Genomic DNA, 18,718 nt, shown 5'->3' on the forward strand with positions numbered 1-18,718 from the left:
ATGTTGATTTCAATAAATTAAGTAGAGAAGATCAGAATAAAGTTGAAGAATCAACATATTCCATGATGGCAGAATTCAAGAATACTTCTCTTGAATTAGACAATACAATGCCTATAGAATTAGATGAAATTGTTGAAAACAATTGGCATTATTGTTTAAAAATGGAAAAAGAGATAAGAGAATCCAGATTGGAAGAAGTAATGCTAGAATTCAGTAAAGGATATATAACTAACGAAAACAAGAAACATGGAATCAATTTTGCACCAAAATATAGAGCCTTCAACATCTTGCAGAATAAAGTTGAAGATGTTGTCCAGAAATCAACAAGAATGTGGAAGTTGATATATGGCTTGACTACTGTCAAGGATAGAGAAGAATATCCCTTTGAGGGATAGAACACTGGAAAGGATCAAAATGCAAATAAGATTGAGGCCAATAAGAAAGAAGAAGAAAGAGAAAAAGAAAAGGATGAAGGAGAAAAAGAGTTAGAAAAAGAAATAGTGGAGGAGGAAATAGAAAAAGAAAATGAAAGGGCAACAGCTGAAGAGGAGTAGCAAACTGAACAGAATGTACAAGATATACAATTGCCACCTCCTAGTCCTCCACATATAGCACCTATAGTTACAATCATTATAAAGGATGTCCTTGATACATTTTCTCAGAAGATCAACCCTTTAACTATAGAGGATCTCAAGAAGATCCTTCACCAATCAACACTATAGACACAACTATGCACAAACACAGTATTGGTGAGTGTTGATGAGCTATAGAAAGTTGTAGAAACAATAATAAGGGAAAAGGAAACTAGACAAGAACTATCAACACAACCTCCCATAGATACAATAGAGCAATCTAAAGAGAAAGAGATATAAGACAAAATTGTTAAGGTTGATTCTACAACAAAAATGACAACTACTACCATGGAGCAACTAAAGGAACAAACATGACAAGATGTTCCTGTAGCACAAACCCAAGATGCACTTCCTCAAATTGTCATCATTGATCAAGGTAGTAGAGGAGAGGAGAAAGAAGTAGAGAAAACCCCTAAGGAATAGGAGGCAATACAAACATTGGTAAACTTGCCTACCTTAGGGACTCCTCAGAAGAAGCCAAGCTCCAATACAATGCCATTGCAAATATCAGCACCATACTCAAGCACTACCAAGGTTGCAAGGGTTCTTCACTATGGAGACCCTTCTCTTAATGAAGAAATAGTCATACCAAGCTATGACTCAAGGACAATGAACTTGCAATAGATATATGAAGTGCAAGAGACACTAGAAAGAAGGAAAAGACAAGAGATACTTAGGGATCAGTACAAGTAGTAGCAAGCACTAGTATAAATAAAAGAAACATTTCTTGATGCCTTCAGCTTGGAGACACCTGATGAAACCAAGCCTTTATTGGAACAACTATTAGATATTGTAGATTAGGTCACTAATGAAGACTAGGAAACCAATGTGAAACTCATGGAATGGTCTGAGAAGAAATTTCAAGGAAAGGTCAATGAAAAGATATCAAGTGAAATAACACTATCATAGGTTGAATTGGCAACGAAGATTGACAAAGTAAAAAAGGTACTTGAGAATGTGTTCTCATTGTACAAAAAGTTGTGTGATTTCTCATATTTCACATAGGAGACAAGACCAAGAATAATGAGCTTGGAGAGAAATCTAAAGATTTCCAACACTCAGCTGCCAAAAGATCCAGCTTAGAGTGAGAAATTTTTTTCTCAAATTCTTCACACACAAAAAGAATTAGCTATGTTGACAGTTGAAGAGGAAAATATTAAGGCGAAATTGATGCAAATATAATCCTCCATAACTCCACATTTGGAAGAATTTCACAAGGAGCAGGCTTATGTTGATAATGTACTAAAGAAAGACGCAAATCTTTCTATTTTGGAAGGACTTGTTCATCTTGCAGCAAAGACAACAATCCAACATAAATCATTGGAAATTGCTTTAGACAATTGGGATACATCTCTCAAAATGATTATGGAGGTCAATAAAAGATTTTTGGCAAAATATGGTCTTAATCCTTAGAACCCTTTGACATAAGTGTCAAAAAGGGGGAGATATAGATAAGGGGGAGTTAGGAGAAATAATTAAGAGGAATATATAATGTTTTGGGGGAGTTGTAAATAAGAATGGAAGGAAAAAAATATACAAAGTATAGGATATATAGATTCATTAGCTCAAGGAGAGCACAAAAAATTTGGTTACAATTATAGGAATAGATATGGCACATCAAATCATAGAGAGTTATAAAACTTTTGAGGTATATATCTATAGATTTTACAAAATTTTGAGAAGTTTTGAAGTCTTGCATATATGCCAAACTTTATGCATATTTTACTCGAGGAGATTAGACTTTGATATACTGCTAAGTTTTTTTGACACTCATGTCAAAGGGGGGGATTGTTGAATCTAAGACTAGGTTTTGACTATTTCGTATCAACACACTTAAGATGTTTACTAAATTCTTGCCAAGCTAGTAACACATGCCGAGTAAAATATGTATAGATGTTGAGTAAATAATTGATGCCAAGCTAGACAAAACTACAACAAATGCCAAGCAATCTTTAGGTGTTGAGTGAAGATCACGTGTCGAGCAAAGTTTAGGTGCTGAGTCACTATAGAAGCTGAATAGAACAAAATTGCTATAGGAGTTCAGTGAGCCAATTTTTCTATATGAGCCAAGCATTAGAGGTAACAAGTGCCAAGTAATATAGATTGAACATAGTTGTTTGTAATTGCACAAACACCTATGTAAACTATTTTTTTAGCTGACATAGAAGAATCTTGAAGGATATTAAAGATAAGAATGAATCTTTTACATTACCTATGCAATAGACATGCAGCCAATAAAAAATGGAGAAGGCATGAAACCAATAAGAAAAGTGCAATGAATTGAGTAGGAAATGAAGAATGAATATGGATCATAGATCCATACTTAATCCTAAGTCTTTGAAATATTTGAAAGGAGGATGAAACCCCATTCTATGCATGGATGAATGAAGTGTATGGGTGAACTATAGCAAAATTCAGAGGGAAGTGTGAAAGACTTAGAAGAATAGAGTAGCATTGTAGCATCTAGTTAATGAAGAACAAAGCATCATAACATAGTAGAGTGACATATTAGATCAGGTAAGGATCAAAGTGATAGAACAGAACAAGGATTTAGAATAAAAAATTGGAGATAGCAAAGCTATAAAGTCAAAGTTTTTTAATACTCTCTAGCAATTGTATTAGGTAATGAAAATCCTATGGACTTAGGTTGGCTTATCAGCCATTTGTAAATCCTTTAATAGGATGGCATTCCAAGTGAATGTATAAAAATCCTTTAACTAGGCCTACTTTTAGCAGGGTAGTAAAATCCTTTAACCAGATCACTTTTAATATAGTGTAAAGTGTTTAAAAGGATAGGCCTTTCATAGGACAGACCATTGGAAGTGGTCAACCATTGTAACCTTGAATAGCTACACATTGTTGCTGTGATATTTTGTGGGTGTCATCCCCACCCCAGTTTTATCTTGTCATTTTGGAGGGTTTCTTAGTTACCAAAATTTGTGTGTTGTCTATTTTCATGCATGTCTTTACTCTCATATTCATTAGATAGAATTGGATGCATGCGAATGGTTTTAGTTTAAAGAACTTAAAAGGGGTTAAAGTTAGTTACTTCTAATTCACCCCCCCTCTCAGAAGTAAATCTTCCCACTTGTTAATTCCAACATCAAGAATATGAATGTAGAACCAAGACCATGCACACTCAAATATTTGAAGGATATTTTTATAACTATCAAAAGTATGGACATAAAGATTTTGCATGTAGATCCAAACCCAAGTGGTCATCAAATAGGCAAACAAAGGTAAAGAACAATGAAAATTATTATAATTTGTATTATAATACAATTTATAGTTTTCATTACTATCAAGAGTATGGACATGTTCTCAAGAACTATATTACAAAAAAATTTAGAGGTGATTACAAAAGGTGATCAAGTCAAACCACATGTTTTAGCTATTTGAAGGTTGGTCACATTGGCAAATATTGTCCAACAATGTTAAAGGCACCAAGTTATGAGTTGAACAAAGGAAAGGGAAAGGTAGATACTTAAAATATTAGAGATGAGATGAAAAAGACATGGAAGATAAAAGAGGATTACAATACATCAAGTGAAGATGGGATCACTTCACCCAATGGGTTACGTGATCACACCTCATCAAATAAAGAAATCAATAGGTATGTGGGAATGATATTTAAAATATATATCATAGATTAGTTCCAAGGATTCAGTTTTGAAAAGATTACATATGCATGAATAAAGGTGCAAAGTGTTTTTTGAAATCAAGGATAAATCTTTAAGTTTTGTCCATTTTTCATGTTACTATTGAGTGTGAAAATTTCATATGGTTTTTGAGTAAAATGTTAGTGGATATCGAGAAAACAAAATTGTTTAGTTGAGGCCAAGCTCATAGTGGTTCTTGAGCATATGGAAAGACATGTGGATGTCGAGTGAGCCAAAAATGAATTGATTTAGTTTATAGTTGTGTAAGTACTTAGCATTAAATGTAGTGTTTTAAGGGTTATTTGATCGATTTATGCTCATTTAACATCATTTGAATTTGAGAAAGACCATGAAGAGCTAAAGGCAATCTAGAGAATTTGACCTAAATTTTTTTAGGATATTTGAACAATTGTTTGACACCATTTTAGTAGGATTTATAAGGTATTTATTGTGTGTTGAGCTACATAGTTTCATATTTCACAAACCCTAGATATATGAAATGGCATCTAGCTCTTCTAAAGCAAAAGGTATTGAGGGAAAAGATGTTTAAAATGTCCAATTGATTGGAAATGAAATCAACCAACCTATTTTCAAGGCTATTTTAGACATAGCTTATAAGAAGGATCCCTCTGGTGCATTGTCCATGATACCACTGCAAGTCTTGATGATTCAAGATGTCAAGAATTGTTGCACATACAAGATTGGCAGAATAGGAGACATGGAAATAAAAGAAGAATATGGGAAACTATATGAAAATGGAGTGTTTAAGGAAGAATACAATATTCTCGAGAAAAAAGGGTTAACTCATTCTCTAAATTTCCCCAACATCTTCAAAATAGAGTGGACTATGATTGTTTTAAGTAGAATTCATGATAGCTTTTTATGGTTAGAAAATGGGCTAGTTAAGATTACAAAGAAGATTGTTCATAAGGTAACAAAATATTCAACCCTAGATCAACCAAATACCATGAGATGTGAGTCAAAGGAAGTTATTGAAAAGAACAAAGGGGTTGTTTGGACTAAAAGGGAAATGGCCATTGATACAATCACAGATCGCCTGGTAGCTTTTGCGGTGAGGGTAATAGCACACAAGTTTTATTAGTGTAGTAGATTAAATAGTGTACCTTGCATTGCAAAAAATATGGGCTACAAATTTGTGAAGAAGGATCACACTTATGATTTTTTCAAGTTGTAGTTGCAATAATTGATTGAGAATTTGGGAGCCATAAGGAAAACCAAGAGTGTTGAGTGTAAATTTGGATCTATTCTAATATGTATAAATTATTTTATGTATAGAATACATTTCCTACATTTGGTAAGGTTTCTTGGAAGGTGAATGGATCAATTTTAGTTCAAATAGGAGAATTTATTGAGTAATTAGGTGATAACTTTGAGTTAGTGATGACTAGTTATTTTGAAGATTTTAAGAAATCAATGAAGAAAAGACTAAGGATACTAGTCTCACTAATGTAGAAACATTATGATGATGTTTTCTTCCTAGTTGATATTGATTACACATATGTTTAAGAATCAATTCCTAGGGTGAGATGGCTAAGTCCATTAGGTTATGAAATCAATTTCGATGAGGCCTTTGCAGCAATCACAACATTACTTGTAGAAGAAGTGGATAAGGAAGCCAAAGCATTTAGTAATTATGACTTGGTTAAATCAAAGATCACTATGGAGTTGAAGACTACTTTAGTGTCAAGAAAGAAGAATAAATTGATAAAGAAATTTAAATAAAAATTAGGTAAGGAGTTGAGGAAGAAGAAGAGGAAGATGAGGAAGTAGGAGAAGTCACACATGCTCAAGCACCATTGGCACTAACACAAGGTCGAGGAGAAGATCAGCAAGAGGAGGAAGTAGAAATTACTAAAGATGATGAGGAAGAAGAATTTGATGGAGCACATATTACTACTAATAAGAAGAAAAGAAAGACAACAACTCAAGTAGTGAGAAAAACAAAGAAGGAAAACATAGTCAGCCCAAACTTAGAACGGCTACCACAAGGGCTAGTACAAGAGTCATTGCACGGAAGGCTAAAGAAGTAGCCAAGTGTAAAGGCAAGGAAGTTGGAGCATAGAGGAGACTAAGGAGAAATTATGTTTCCCAAGCTGAAACTAATGAGGAAATGACCGAATCAAAGGATAATAGCCAATTCCAAGTGTCGATCATAGTCCCTCCTCAGATCTAGAAAATTCATGTGAGAATGTTAGGAATAATACTAATTTATAAGGCTTCTCTCACATTGAATTTGATAATATTGGAAAATATTAAGAAGAATCAAGTATATGAGGTAGTACATGCCATGATGGCTACATTTAAAAAGATTCTTCTAGAACTTGCCAACTCCATGCCTAAAATTTTATATGAAAGAGTTGAGCAAAAATGCCATTATTGTTTGAGCACTGAAAGATAAATTAGGGAGACATCCCTTTCTCAAGTTATGTTAGAAGTCAGAAAAGATAAAATGTCTAAAGCCATTAAGAAATATGTTGTGAGATTTGTACCTGAGTTTAGGGCATTTAGCATATTATAGAACAATATAGACGATGTTGTCAAGAAATCCAAACAAATGTGGAAAATAACATATGGACTATCAATATCAAAAGAGGATGACCAAAAACCTATTGAGGTAGGAGAAGATGAGAAGATGATAATGAACAAGGCACCATTGAGGGAGGCATTGATATGAGTTTTGATAACTAGGCACCTATTGAGGAAGAGTAGCAAATAAAATAGTGTACATGTTACACAAATGTCGAGTGCCATCCCTCCATAGGTGATAAGTGCAAACACTAAAACAATCAAAGTAAAGGGTGTTTCTAGTACTACTGATCAGAACATCAATCTCCTTACAAAGGAAGATTTTAAAAGGATACCTTTCCAATGAACTCTCTAGGCCAATGTATGTGACAAGCCTATACTAGTGAGTGTAGAAGAAATTTAGAAGTCAAAGACTATGACTGTAGTAGAGGAAGTGAAAACACAAGAAACACATATGATCATTCCTCAAGTCACAAGTGTACAATCTTTACAACCCATAGTTGTATATTAAAGGAAGGAGATACTAGGTTTTATTTTTAGTAGACTCATTCAAGACACTCCAGTCTCAAGAAATGAATAAGAAACTAAGAAAGATAAGGTTGAGAAAATTGGAGAAGACAAGATTGAAATACAAGTAAATGATGGGACACAAAGCCAAACAGGTCTGGTAGACACACCTGCACCTCTAGTACAAGATCAAAGTGCAATAGAAACCAAAGAGGTAGAAAAGGACAAGTGTAGAGAGATAAGTTTAACACCCAAGCCAAAGGAGCTAATAGAAATTAAAGAACTAGTGAAATTACCTAAATCTAGTACTCCTTCCAGTCAAACTCTTCAGAGGGTGAGCATAGAGGCTACACCATTACAATTTTCAATGCTGAGTCCTAACTCACCTAAGGTGGAAGAGGTAAATACTTATGGAGATGTTAGCCTAGATGAAGAAATTGTATTTCCTAAATTTGATTATTCATCGATCACAATTAAGTAGATGTTATATTACAAGAGGCCCTAGCAAAGAAGAAACATCAAGAACTACTCAGAAGGGAGCATAGACAGAAGCAAGCTTTGATTGATATAAAATTGATTTTCGTAGATACATTTGATCTGGCTAATCTAGATGAAACTAAGCTAATCATTGAACAATTGACTAATATAGTGGAAAGGGTTAGTGAAATAGACTTGGATACTAATATAAAAATATTAGAATGGTCTGAAAAGAAGTTTCAAAGCAAGGTAAATGAGAAGACATCCTATGGTATTTCACTGACATAGGTTAAGATAGCAAACAAATAGAGAATATGAATAAGGTACTAGAGAACATTTTCTCTCTATACACCAAATTATGTAATCATACACTCTTCACACAAGGGATAAGGAATCACATCTTGAGTTTGGAGAGACAAATGCAGTCATTCGATGCAACATTTCCCAAGTCTATGTCACTAACTCTTTTAAGATTCTATTAGAAACCAAGAGTTAGTTAGCATCATTGCAAGCAGATGAAGCCAATATAAGGGCTAAAGTGATCAACATCCAACTCAAAGAAATATTTTTTTAAAGATTGTATTAGAAAGAAAGAGTTAGTTAGCATAATTTCAAGTAGATGAAGCCAATATAAGGGCTAAAGCGATCAGCATCCAATCAACATTGACTCCTCACAAGGAGATTTTTCACAAGGAGCTAGGCTATGTAGAAACAATTATGAAGAAGGACCCCAATATTTTCACATTAGATGGCTTAGTCCACCTTATTGTCAAGATGGCCATCAAAATTAAGTCTTTGGAGGTAGCTTGTGATAATTGGGATGCAATTCTTAAAAATATACTTGAGTTCCATAAATCCTTTTTGGACAAATACACTATAAGTGTATAACCCATTGACATCAGTGTAAAAAAGGGGGAGTAAAATAAATGGGGGAGCATGGGAGAGAAAGAAAGTAGAAAAAAGAGATATCTAAACCAAAGGGGGCATAAGAACAAAGGAGTAAGAGAACAAAAAAAATGAAAAAATCAGTGTTGAAATCAATTTAGACAAAGAGTAGAGAAAGAGTATCAATTGATGCAAATATACTCAACAAGAGAAAGATTTGATACATAGTATAGTATGGAATAGATCAAATAACTTAGTGGGAGTTATAAAATTTTGAGGTATAAGTCATGTTGCAAAATTTTGAAATTTTGAAATTTTTTATAGAATCCAAATTGACATCTATGTTATGCTCATACGAATGAGATTATTAATGTATAATCAAGTGTTTTTGACACTTATGTCAAAGGGGGGATAGTTAATCTTAAATTGGTTTTGACAAGTGCATGTCTATACACCTAAGTCATTTACTTTGTTCATGCCAAACAAGTAACATATGCTGAGCACAAAATATAAGTTAGAGCATGTTGAGTAAATAGTGAGTACTGAGTCACTCAAGTGCCAAGCATATAGTATGTGCTGAGTGATTCAATTTCTAAGAAAGCAGTACATGCCCAGTCATTCAGATGTTGAGGGATAGCATTAAAGTCATAGTTAGTGCCAAGAATCGGGGACTTTAGATGATGAGTAACATAGTTTTGATATAGTTGTTTGTATTGATACAAACTACTATGCACACAATTTTTGAGTCGAATTAAGGATTAATTTATGATTTTTTGTTGATAAGGACTAATCTAAAGTGGTAATCCCTATGTATTACATGTATCCAATAAAGTAAAGGGAAGGTTTAAGTGACAATATGGGTCAATCATAGCCATTGATTCATATCTAACCCTAAGTAATCTAGGTCTTCTTAAGGTAGGTAAAGCCTAAACTATATGAAGGAATGATGTGTGTGTGTGTGTGTGTGTGTGTGTGTGTGTGAGAGAGAGAGAGAGAGAGAGAGAGAGAGAGAGAGAGAGAGAGAGAGAGTTTTCATGTGCAAACAAGACATTCATGGTGATCAAGGTATTATGATATGAAATTGCATTGCAAAATTAGATAAAGGAGAACAAAGAAAGGGAATAGTGAACAATAGAAAGACATTTGATCAAGAAGGATCAAGTACGCAATAGTATAGATGTTATTTACATCAAGAAATAGAGTGCTAATCATAGGATCATTGATGAGATATTCTAATAGGTGAATCAGTTAAATCTCTTAACATAGTAGTCCTAATAGGTTGTATTGAAATCCTCTAATAAGGTGCTTACTTAATTACGAGTTAAATTCCATTAACCAAACACACTTCTAATAGGGTGTTGAAACTTAAACAGGGTAAGACCTAACAATTTTTGTAAGCTTTTATTAGGGAAGAATTTTCACAGGATAGATCATGTTGAATCATGATCAATCATTGTAACCTTCATTGGATACACTTTATTAATGTAGTAGTGAAGATTTGTGGGTGTCATCCCCACCCTAGTTTTACCTTCTCATTGGAGGGTTTATGGGTAATCATATCTTGTGTCTTATATGTGTGAATGCTTACTTATTTACATATTTTAGATGTATATGTTTTACATGGTATTTCAAGTTACATATTGAATTGAGAGACAGATGTATGATGAATATTTTTATGGGTTAAAGTTCCAAGCACTGATTCACCCGCCCTCCCCGCAAGAGTTCACCTTTTGTATTGTAATTCTAGCACAAATACCATATACCACCTATCCCAAAAACATGATCTCATCCTAACTTATCAATGCACCAATGAACATGACATTTTTTGGTTGTGTGCAATAGGGAGTTACCAGATATAGAATCAATAAAAAGAGTAGATATAGTATCTTTCTTATGTCCTTATCTTTCACTTGACAATATGATAAACCATTAGCATAAAATTCTTGAAACTTATCCCTATATGAACCCCATTACATACCCTCCCTAGATACCTCATTCAGATTTTGGGCCATTTGTTCAAGTGTACTTGCTAGGGTTGAGTGGTGAGAAAGTGTAGATGACCACAACCTATTGAACATTTGGGTAATGTGAGCACTATTTTGTGTAATGTGGTTTATTAAGTCCTCTTATGTATTATTTAAATATTTTAATCTTACACACAGAGAGTTTATAGGTGGTGGTGGTTGTTAAACAAGAACATTGAATCAAGGTTTTTGTGGTTGTGTCACTATGGGTGGAGGGTTTTATGTTTGTGTCATAATGGGTGGAATGTTTTGTGGCCATGTCACTATAGGTGGAGGGTTTGATTTTGCCAGAGGTGGTCTTTCGCCTCTCCCTCATTTTCTTGGATTCATTCATGCATAGATAATATTAAATTTTTTGAAAAATAATTAAAAATTATGAAAACAAATTAAAAATATTACAAATTAAAAAAACACATTATAAACTATCATGGAAAAATACATAAATGACAAGGAGAATGAAGACATACCTTTTTTATAGGGCACCATGGATGAAAATTCAAAAACAATGCTATTTTCCACACAAATCCAATTGGGTTTTGGCTCCTCACTATTACATCTATGTTGCTATTGCTGTTTGAGGGTGTTAAAATACCCTCTAATGTGAGAAATATAAGTTATTTATATTTCTTAAAACTCGATTGGGTTTTAAGAAACCCAATTATGTTTTTAATAAATATAAATTTAAAAAATTGGATTGGATTTTATAAATCTCAATCAGGTTTTCGAGTAATATAAATTAATAAATCCAATCTGGTTTCATTACTATGGTGAGGCTTGGATACCAAGCCTGGCTTGCATTTGAAATTTAAATAACTTGATTGGAATTTTAAGATTTTTTGGTTTTTTTGGCTATGTCAACTTTTTTGGTACACCAACTTGGTGCACACACCCCATGGGGTTTTTGTTTTTCATTCTAGGAGACATCTTAAGCATCTAGACTCCATTTTTTGAAAACTTTATATTGTCAAAAAATATTTTTATGTGTATGCACAAAATGTAGCACACTTCTATAAACCATTATTCTTAAATAATCTCATAGAAAGAGAGACTTGAGAGATGTTGTATAGCTTCTTGTCTATGATGTAAAAGAATTAGAGAGTATAAATGGTTGGCTCTCAAATGAACCCAATAGAGACCTTATAAGGTACATCATATAATAGAATATTCGAAGACAAATCAAATGATGCTAGTATCCAAGAGTCAAGTGAATGCAAATAAAATCCAAAGTAATAAATATGAGCAAGCAAACCAATATAAACAAGGTGAGTTTTAAAATACCCCTAATTAAGCTAGATTTGCTAATCTAAGTGCATATAAAAGAAAAACTAAACTAGAATGTAACTAATCTAGGATGAAAGTGCAAGATGAGTACCCAAGTGCTCAAGAATGCAAGTAAATGAAATGAACACATAACACTAGCATCAAAGTCTAAGATATGTGAGAGTGGGTAGAGATCCTCCTTATAAAGAAAAATGGACGATATAGATTAAGAGGAAAAATCAATAGCAGAGAATAATCCTTGGGTTGAGTTTGGTACACAAGAATCTTGAGAGGCAAGATCAAAAATTATGTTTAAGAGGAAAAAAATGTGTGGAGGAGAATGTGAGGAGAAAGAGGGATTTCATTTCCTTGGAAAGTGTGCATTCAAGTATAGATAAAAATATCATTTTCTTTTTAAATTAGGAAATTTCCTTTTTATTTTCATATATAAGACAAAGAGGTTTTATTTAATTAAAATGGAGCATGTTATTATATTTAAATAAAGACTTAGGATAAGTGGTGAAACCATATGTTTAAATCAAATAAATAGTAAATTATTGATTCAAGATCAAAAATAAGTGTTTAACATATATGTAGAAATTGATGGAATTGGGGCTCATCTTCCAGATGACCCCTTTTTGGTGATTACACCATGCTCTTTGCTCTGATTTCCATATTTTTTCCATATTCTACTTCAATTCCATTCTATGCCTTATGTCTTTTCTGAGATTTGTTGACTTTTTTTTAAAGTCTTTATTCAAATGCATTGAGATTAAGTGTCACATTCTATCTGTATTTTTGACATTAATTGGGTTCATTTGTTTTTCCTTCTGATTCAAGTAGTTTCATTTAAGGGTATTCATATAGATTACTATTTTATTGGGATATATCATATCTTGTTCCTTATTATACATTCACTATTGATTAAGTGTCATGTAGGGTTTTATGGTGTAAATTTTCACTAATCTTAATTTTTTTTAATCTCGTGTGAAAATCAGGAAGAAATATATCTTCATGATTAGGGTTTCACAAGTTCTCATCAATTTCTATGAGAAATCCCTAACTTCATTTTACTTAGACCGTAAGGTTTTTTCAAAGTTGTTAAGGTTTTGGTTTGTAAAATTTAAAGAAAGGAATATGATAAAAAATTAGTTTTAGGTATAATTTTTTTCATCCCTAAGATATGTTTTAAGTTCATGTGGTATAAGGTTGTACTCCTAAAATGTTTTAAGTCATGAAGCCATGGAAACCTTTTAATTATTGAATCTTGCATTATGTCTTTTGACTATCTCAATGGTTGTGATGTTGTGAAGCAACCAGTCAGGAGGTTCATGCTACATCTCAGATGGAAAGGCTAACAATTAAGTTTAGGTTGAAAAGTGGAGAAGATCTTTGAATTATGAGGTCTTGCCTAATGATTTGCAAGGTGACTTTTAAGTTATGAATCCACAAAGTGTAATCACGATGATTAGAATCTAGTTTACCACTACATCTCCTATAGCCTTAGGTGAAGTATGTTCAGAGTGGAGAAATGGAAATAACTAGTGGTTGAAACATCACAAGATTAAGTGATGAGTTAATATATATGGATGTGAAGCCACAAAGAAATGAATGGTTAGCTCCAAGGTAGTGTTTGCATCATCGAGTGGGTTAAGGATGATAGGTTGTTGACTATTACAAAGTAGCAAAGTGGCTAAGAAAAGTTTTTCATGACATCACTAGTATGACAAATGTTAATTTATAAACAATGGAGACCTAGAGATGTATGTAAAAGGGATTTTTGCCACTTCACAAGACTAAAAGGTAAAAAAGTATAACAAGTAGTGATGAAGAGATAAGAGATCATCACACCTTCACAAGGCTCAAGCTGTGGTAAATTTTAAAGATGAGATTTGGCGATAAAGGTTAAGTAGTTGTTCCCAATTAAAAATAATTGGGTTGATGTAGTTAGTGAGATAGTTAGTTGAATGGTTGCAAAGCTATGAAATAGTTATGATGACTGAGTTCTCTACTTCGTAGGTTACTTTCAAACAATATAGAGTTGAGATGTGATGGAATGATAGGGTATGATTCAATAGTTAACCCTACATCTCCATGATGTTAAACTCTCAACTAGTGTGATATTGTGTGGAAGGATGTTAAGTATGTTTTTCTATTTTATAAGTCTCCATTGTAAAATAGATTATATGGTGATGAAGCATATATTAATGAGTAACATGATATCTAAGGATGAAGCTAAAAATTTAACAAATAAGAGGCAAGGAGATTATGGTAACCATGCTCGCACCATTGTGGCCAAGATTAATAAAGGGCATGGAGAATTTGAGGAGTGGAGAAAAAGAGTAATCTCCACATCATTACCTTAAGTTTTGAAGGAAAAATAATAGGAAAAAAAGTGTCTTTTCAAGATGGCACTGAATAATGAGTTGGAAATATGAGCAACAGAAATTTTTAATGCAAGATAACATTTGAAACACGGAAAGATTTTTCATGAATGTTATTTTAATGCCATTAATGCCACACTCCAATTTGTAGAAAGGAAATAAAAGGTAAAAGGGACAAGCATTTTGTCACTAGTTGCAAAGTGATTGAAATTATAGAGTAGAATTGAGTTGCAAAGAAAATCTTAGCAAGAAAAGTTTGGTGATATTGTGAGAGATTAAAACAATGGTGGAAAAGGAGGGAGAATTGATTGCACAAGTTCAAATTGAAGAAGCTCTATCAAGTTCTTCAAATGCCAAGATTCCTAGTCCTTTTAATAATGAATGGTTATAGTTCTTGCCAAGATTGTCAAATCTTCAATCTGTAAATGATTACACTTTTAGAGACCTGTATAGTTTCTATACAAATGTAGAGGTTCTAGACAGAAATGAGAATGAATTATTTTGGTTCTTATAAAACAATAGATTGTGAAAGGTCCCTATAGGGTATCTGCAGGATCATGGTGTGCCAAAATGTGGCAATCTGAAAAATATGTAGTTCTAAAATGCCTCAAAGCATTTTAAAATCTATTCCAACTTTTTTCCCACACATCTTGATACCAAATGAAATAATTAATACCTTTGTAAGGCCTAATATATCTTTAGATAGCAACCCTACACTGCCAGCTTAAAAGGTGTCCTAAAAATATATTTTTGGCCTGTTCTTGTGCTTTTTTACTTCAAACATGTATCTGGTGACTTTTTTTAGCAAATTTTGATGAAATAAAAATAGTTTCTTCAAAATGTTCTTATCTTTCCATAAATTTAATGTCTATCAAATTATGAGTTGAGTAAGTAATTATTACTTATTTTCTAATGGAGTTGAATATAAAGTGTTAATTGACACACTAATTGAAAAATAACCATAAATTTCAAATGGTAAAACTATTTTGAAATCCAAGATGCATCACATTCTATACTTCTTCTAATATAAATAAATAAATAAATTTTGTAGAGTTTTGAATTAGTTAAGGTGGTCAAACATGAGAATTTTTTTATTCCAAAAATACTGTAGTAGAAAATTGATGCTTTATTAATTATTTAGAATAAAATTATCCAAAAATAGCATCACATCTAGACATGAGTCTAATTCTTATATCTAGAATCTTATCAAAAAATATTATCATTTAATTTTGATTAAGGTGGCCAGACATATGTCTACTTCTTATTTTTGTCTTAAAAGTTTTGTACTATTGCATTAAAATTTTAATTTTTGACCAATCAATTTTATTTTTATTTTATAGTTAAGATCTAGTTATTTAGGAACTAAATTCAATTTCTTAGAGATTCTTTTCACTCAATTTTTTTATAGAAAATTTATAACAAGTTGTAAATAGTACATCGAGTTGACATTGTATATGAGCAATGTTAGTATGCTAATAGAAACCAAATTTAAATAAAGCTTCTACAAACTAAACAAAATTCATAAACTTCAAGATAGACTAAGATGAGCTCTCAATTAAGAATATGAGCCATTAATGGGCTCTCTCAATAAGAAGCTCTCTTGTTGACGGGCTTTGTCTAAATAGATAAGATGTATGCTCAAGCTTTATGCTTCAAAAAGGGCTTAAAATGGAGTTGGAATTTGGGTGTGGGTGTATGGTTCTGATGTAAAATGGCTTCTTAAAATGGCATTATGACTTTACTTCATGGATTGTGTTGTTTTACAAAGGGGAAGGATCCAATTTATAGGCAAGAGGCTTGAGGGATTGAGGGCTAAGATGCAAGGATGGGGAAAAGCTCACAGAGGGCTCAGATTGCATGAGAGGAGAGCACATGGATTGTGCTTCCTTACAGCCAATCAGAGAGTGACACATGTCACAGGGTGAGAGGATGGAGGAAAGGGGAAGGATGAGTCAACAAAGGAGGCTCAAGGGATAAAATCTTCATAAAGACCCTCATAATGACTTGTAAGAGCAATAAAAGGGCTTGGAAGAGTCATTTATGGCCTAGTGGGCTTCATAAAGTTTTATGGTTGAGATATTTTGAGGGAGATGAGAGAAATTTTGACTTGGGCTTGATTAGGGGGGTTTAAAGCTTGCTTAGGATTGTGCAAATGATTAGAGGATGTATTAGGATGGTTTAGGATTAGCTTAGGGATAGGCAAGTGGATGTCATTTAATGAGGGTGGGTGAAGGAGGAGATATTTGTTAACTTTGGCCTGGGTTAGTAAGTCTTAACCCATGTTTAGGGAATGTGACAAGGTTATGAGGGGATTAGGATTAGGTTTAAAGACATCTTCTAGAAGAGTCTAGAATTTGGATGAGGATAAAGACTTTCTAGAATAGTCTAGAATTTCCTAAGACGAGGATGAAGACTTTCTAGAAGAGTCTAGAACTTCTTAGGATGAGGATAAATTAGATTTTTAGGAAATAAATAAAGTTTTATTTATTTCAAGGGTTTGGGTTGAGGCGATATTTATTAAAACTTTTTTAATAAACATGAGGATTAATATTTAATCTTAATTAAATATTTTGAGTTGGGATTAGGGGTAGGAAATGATGGGATTAGCCTTTAATCAAAATTAAAGAAGGATTAGAAGATTTTGGAAGAGGTTAGTGGTCTTAAGGAAATTGGCCAAGGTTTGGGCAAAAAATAATTTTTTTATTTATTTTGGATTTTTTGGTCAATTTATTAATTAAATAATTAATAAATAAGGAAATAATGTTTAAATAAGATCTAAACATTTTTGGGAGGGATTCCTTAATTAAATATTTTTAATTAAGATAAAGGGATTTAATGACATAAAAATTAATTAATTAATTAATTAATAATGATGTCATCAAGGACTTTTCAAAAAATAAAAATACTTTATTTTCATTGCCACATACCATATAATCTTGTTAGTCATGCATTCTACAAAAAGGATAGAAGTATATTTTGCACGTTGGACAAGGATCATTTCATTAAGGCTTTTGATTTAGGAATCCCTATTGAATTCCATATTGACATTAAAAAAATGATGATGATTTCTAAAAACACAAGAATTTCAACACTAAGAGGTCCATGTTAAGGCATATTCCAAAATCAATGAAGGAACAGGGAGACATGCCAAAGAAACTAGGAGTTTATATGCCTTTCTAATACTTCCAAAGACATCTTCAAAATATAGTTTTTGGTCTAGATAAGGTTTTACATTTCAAATGGGACTATGGATGCTTCTAGTGGACTTTAAATCAGTGCATTGAATATTCAAGATCCACATACCAACATTAAATATGATATTTTCATTTGCATATAAAATCACATTCACAATGAGATTGTCTTTGCTCAACAAGGATAATTGGGAAAATTCAAATTTCATCATTATTCTCTACTGATGTATTTTATTTTGTATAAGAATGTGGGATAGATTGACACAAGTTTCATTGAGAACATAGAAGAACTTGAAGATAATTTTCCTTTGAAATGATGGAATAGGGTATGATAAAAATTCTACCCTTACTCAAATTCTCTTCCATTTTATAATGATTTTTTCTACCCTATATTAAATATGTTAGTGGGTATAGTAGAGAGGATTCCTAGAAATGTTACAAAATTGCTTAAACCCCTTATTTTCTTTGATGAAGGAAAAAAATTAGGGCATCATTGGGGAAGGGCTTTTTCTGCTGGCAAATTGCACAATCATTAGGATTTTTTGGTAACCTCAACAACCACATTTCCTTCTTAGATTTGTTCTAGAAAGGTTAGAAATTATTCTTTTTTTTTTGACAATTTATATCTACAATTCAGGGGTATTTGGGCCCTATTTTTAGGAAGGCAACATTCTTTTGTAGTATTTCCAAGTTTGGAGACTTTGAGATTTGTAAGAATGCAATTGAAGAGATTGGTGCATTCCTTAGCAATTTTAAATTTCTAACTATCCCTACAAGGACATATGATCCTTTTGATGTTGTTAGGGATGCCCTAAGGCAAATGAGAGTATATAAATTTCCCTTGGGCATGAAATACTAGGAAGAGGATGTCATTGTAGATTTTTAGAATGAAAATGTATGTATAGATATTATAATAAAATAGAGGAAAATAATGGATTTTAAAGAATATATCAAAATAATTGACCCATGTTTTAAGGGTTTCTATGATGAAGAAGGATATTGGCTTGGATTTGATAAGTGTATAAAATTTTAATGAAATTATAGCCCAAGTTCCAAAAGAAATAAAAAATAGAGTCAATCCTAAATCTCCTAAGCTTGATATTATAATAGAAGTAGATGATGATAAGGTGCAACCTGAAAGCTCAATATGGG

The sequence above is a fragment of the Cupressus sempervirens genome, chromosome 7 (assembly GCF_028749045.1).
Source record: "Cupressus sempervirens isolate cs-2001-9-10 chromosome 7, ASM2874904v1, whole genome shotgun sequence".
Taxonomy (NCBI): domain Eukaryota; kingdom Viridiplantae; phylum Streptophyta; class Pinopsida; order Cupressales; family Cupressaceae; genus Cupressus; species Cupressus sempervirens.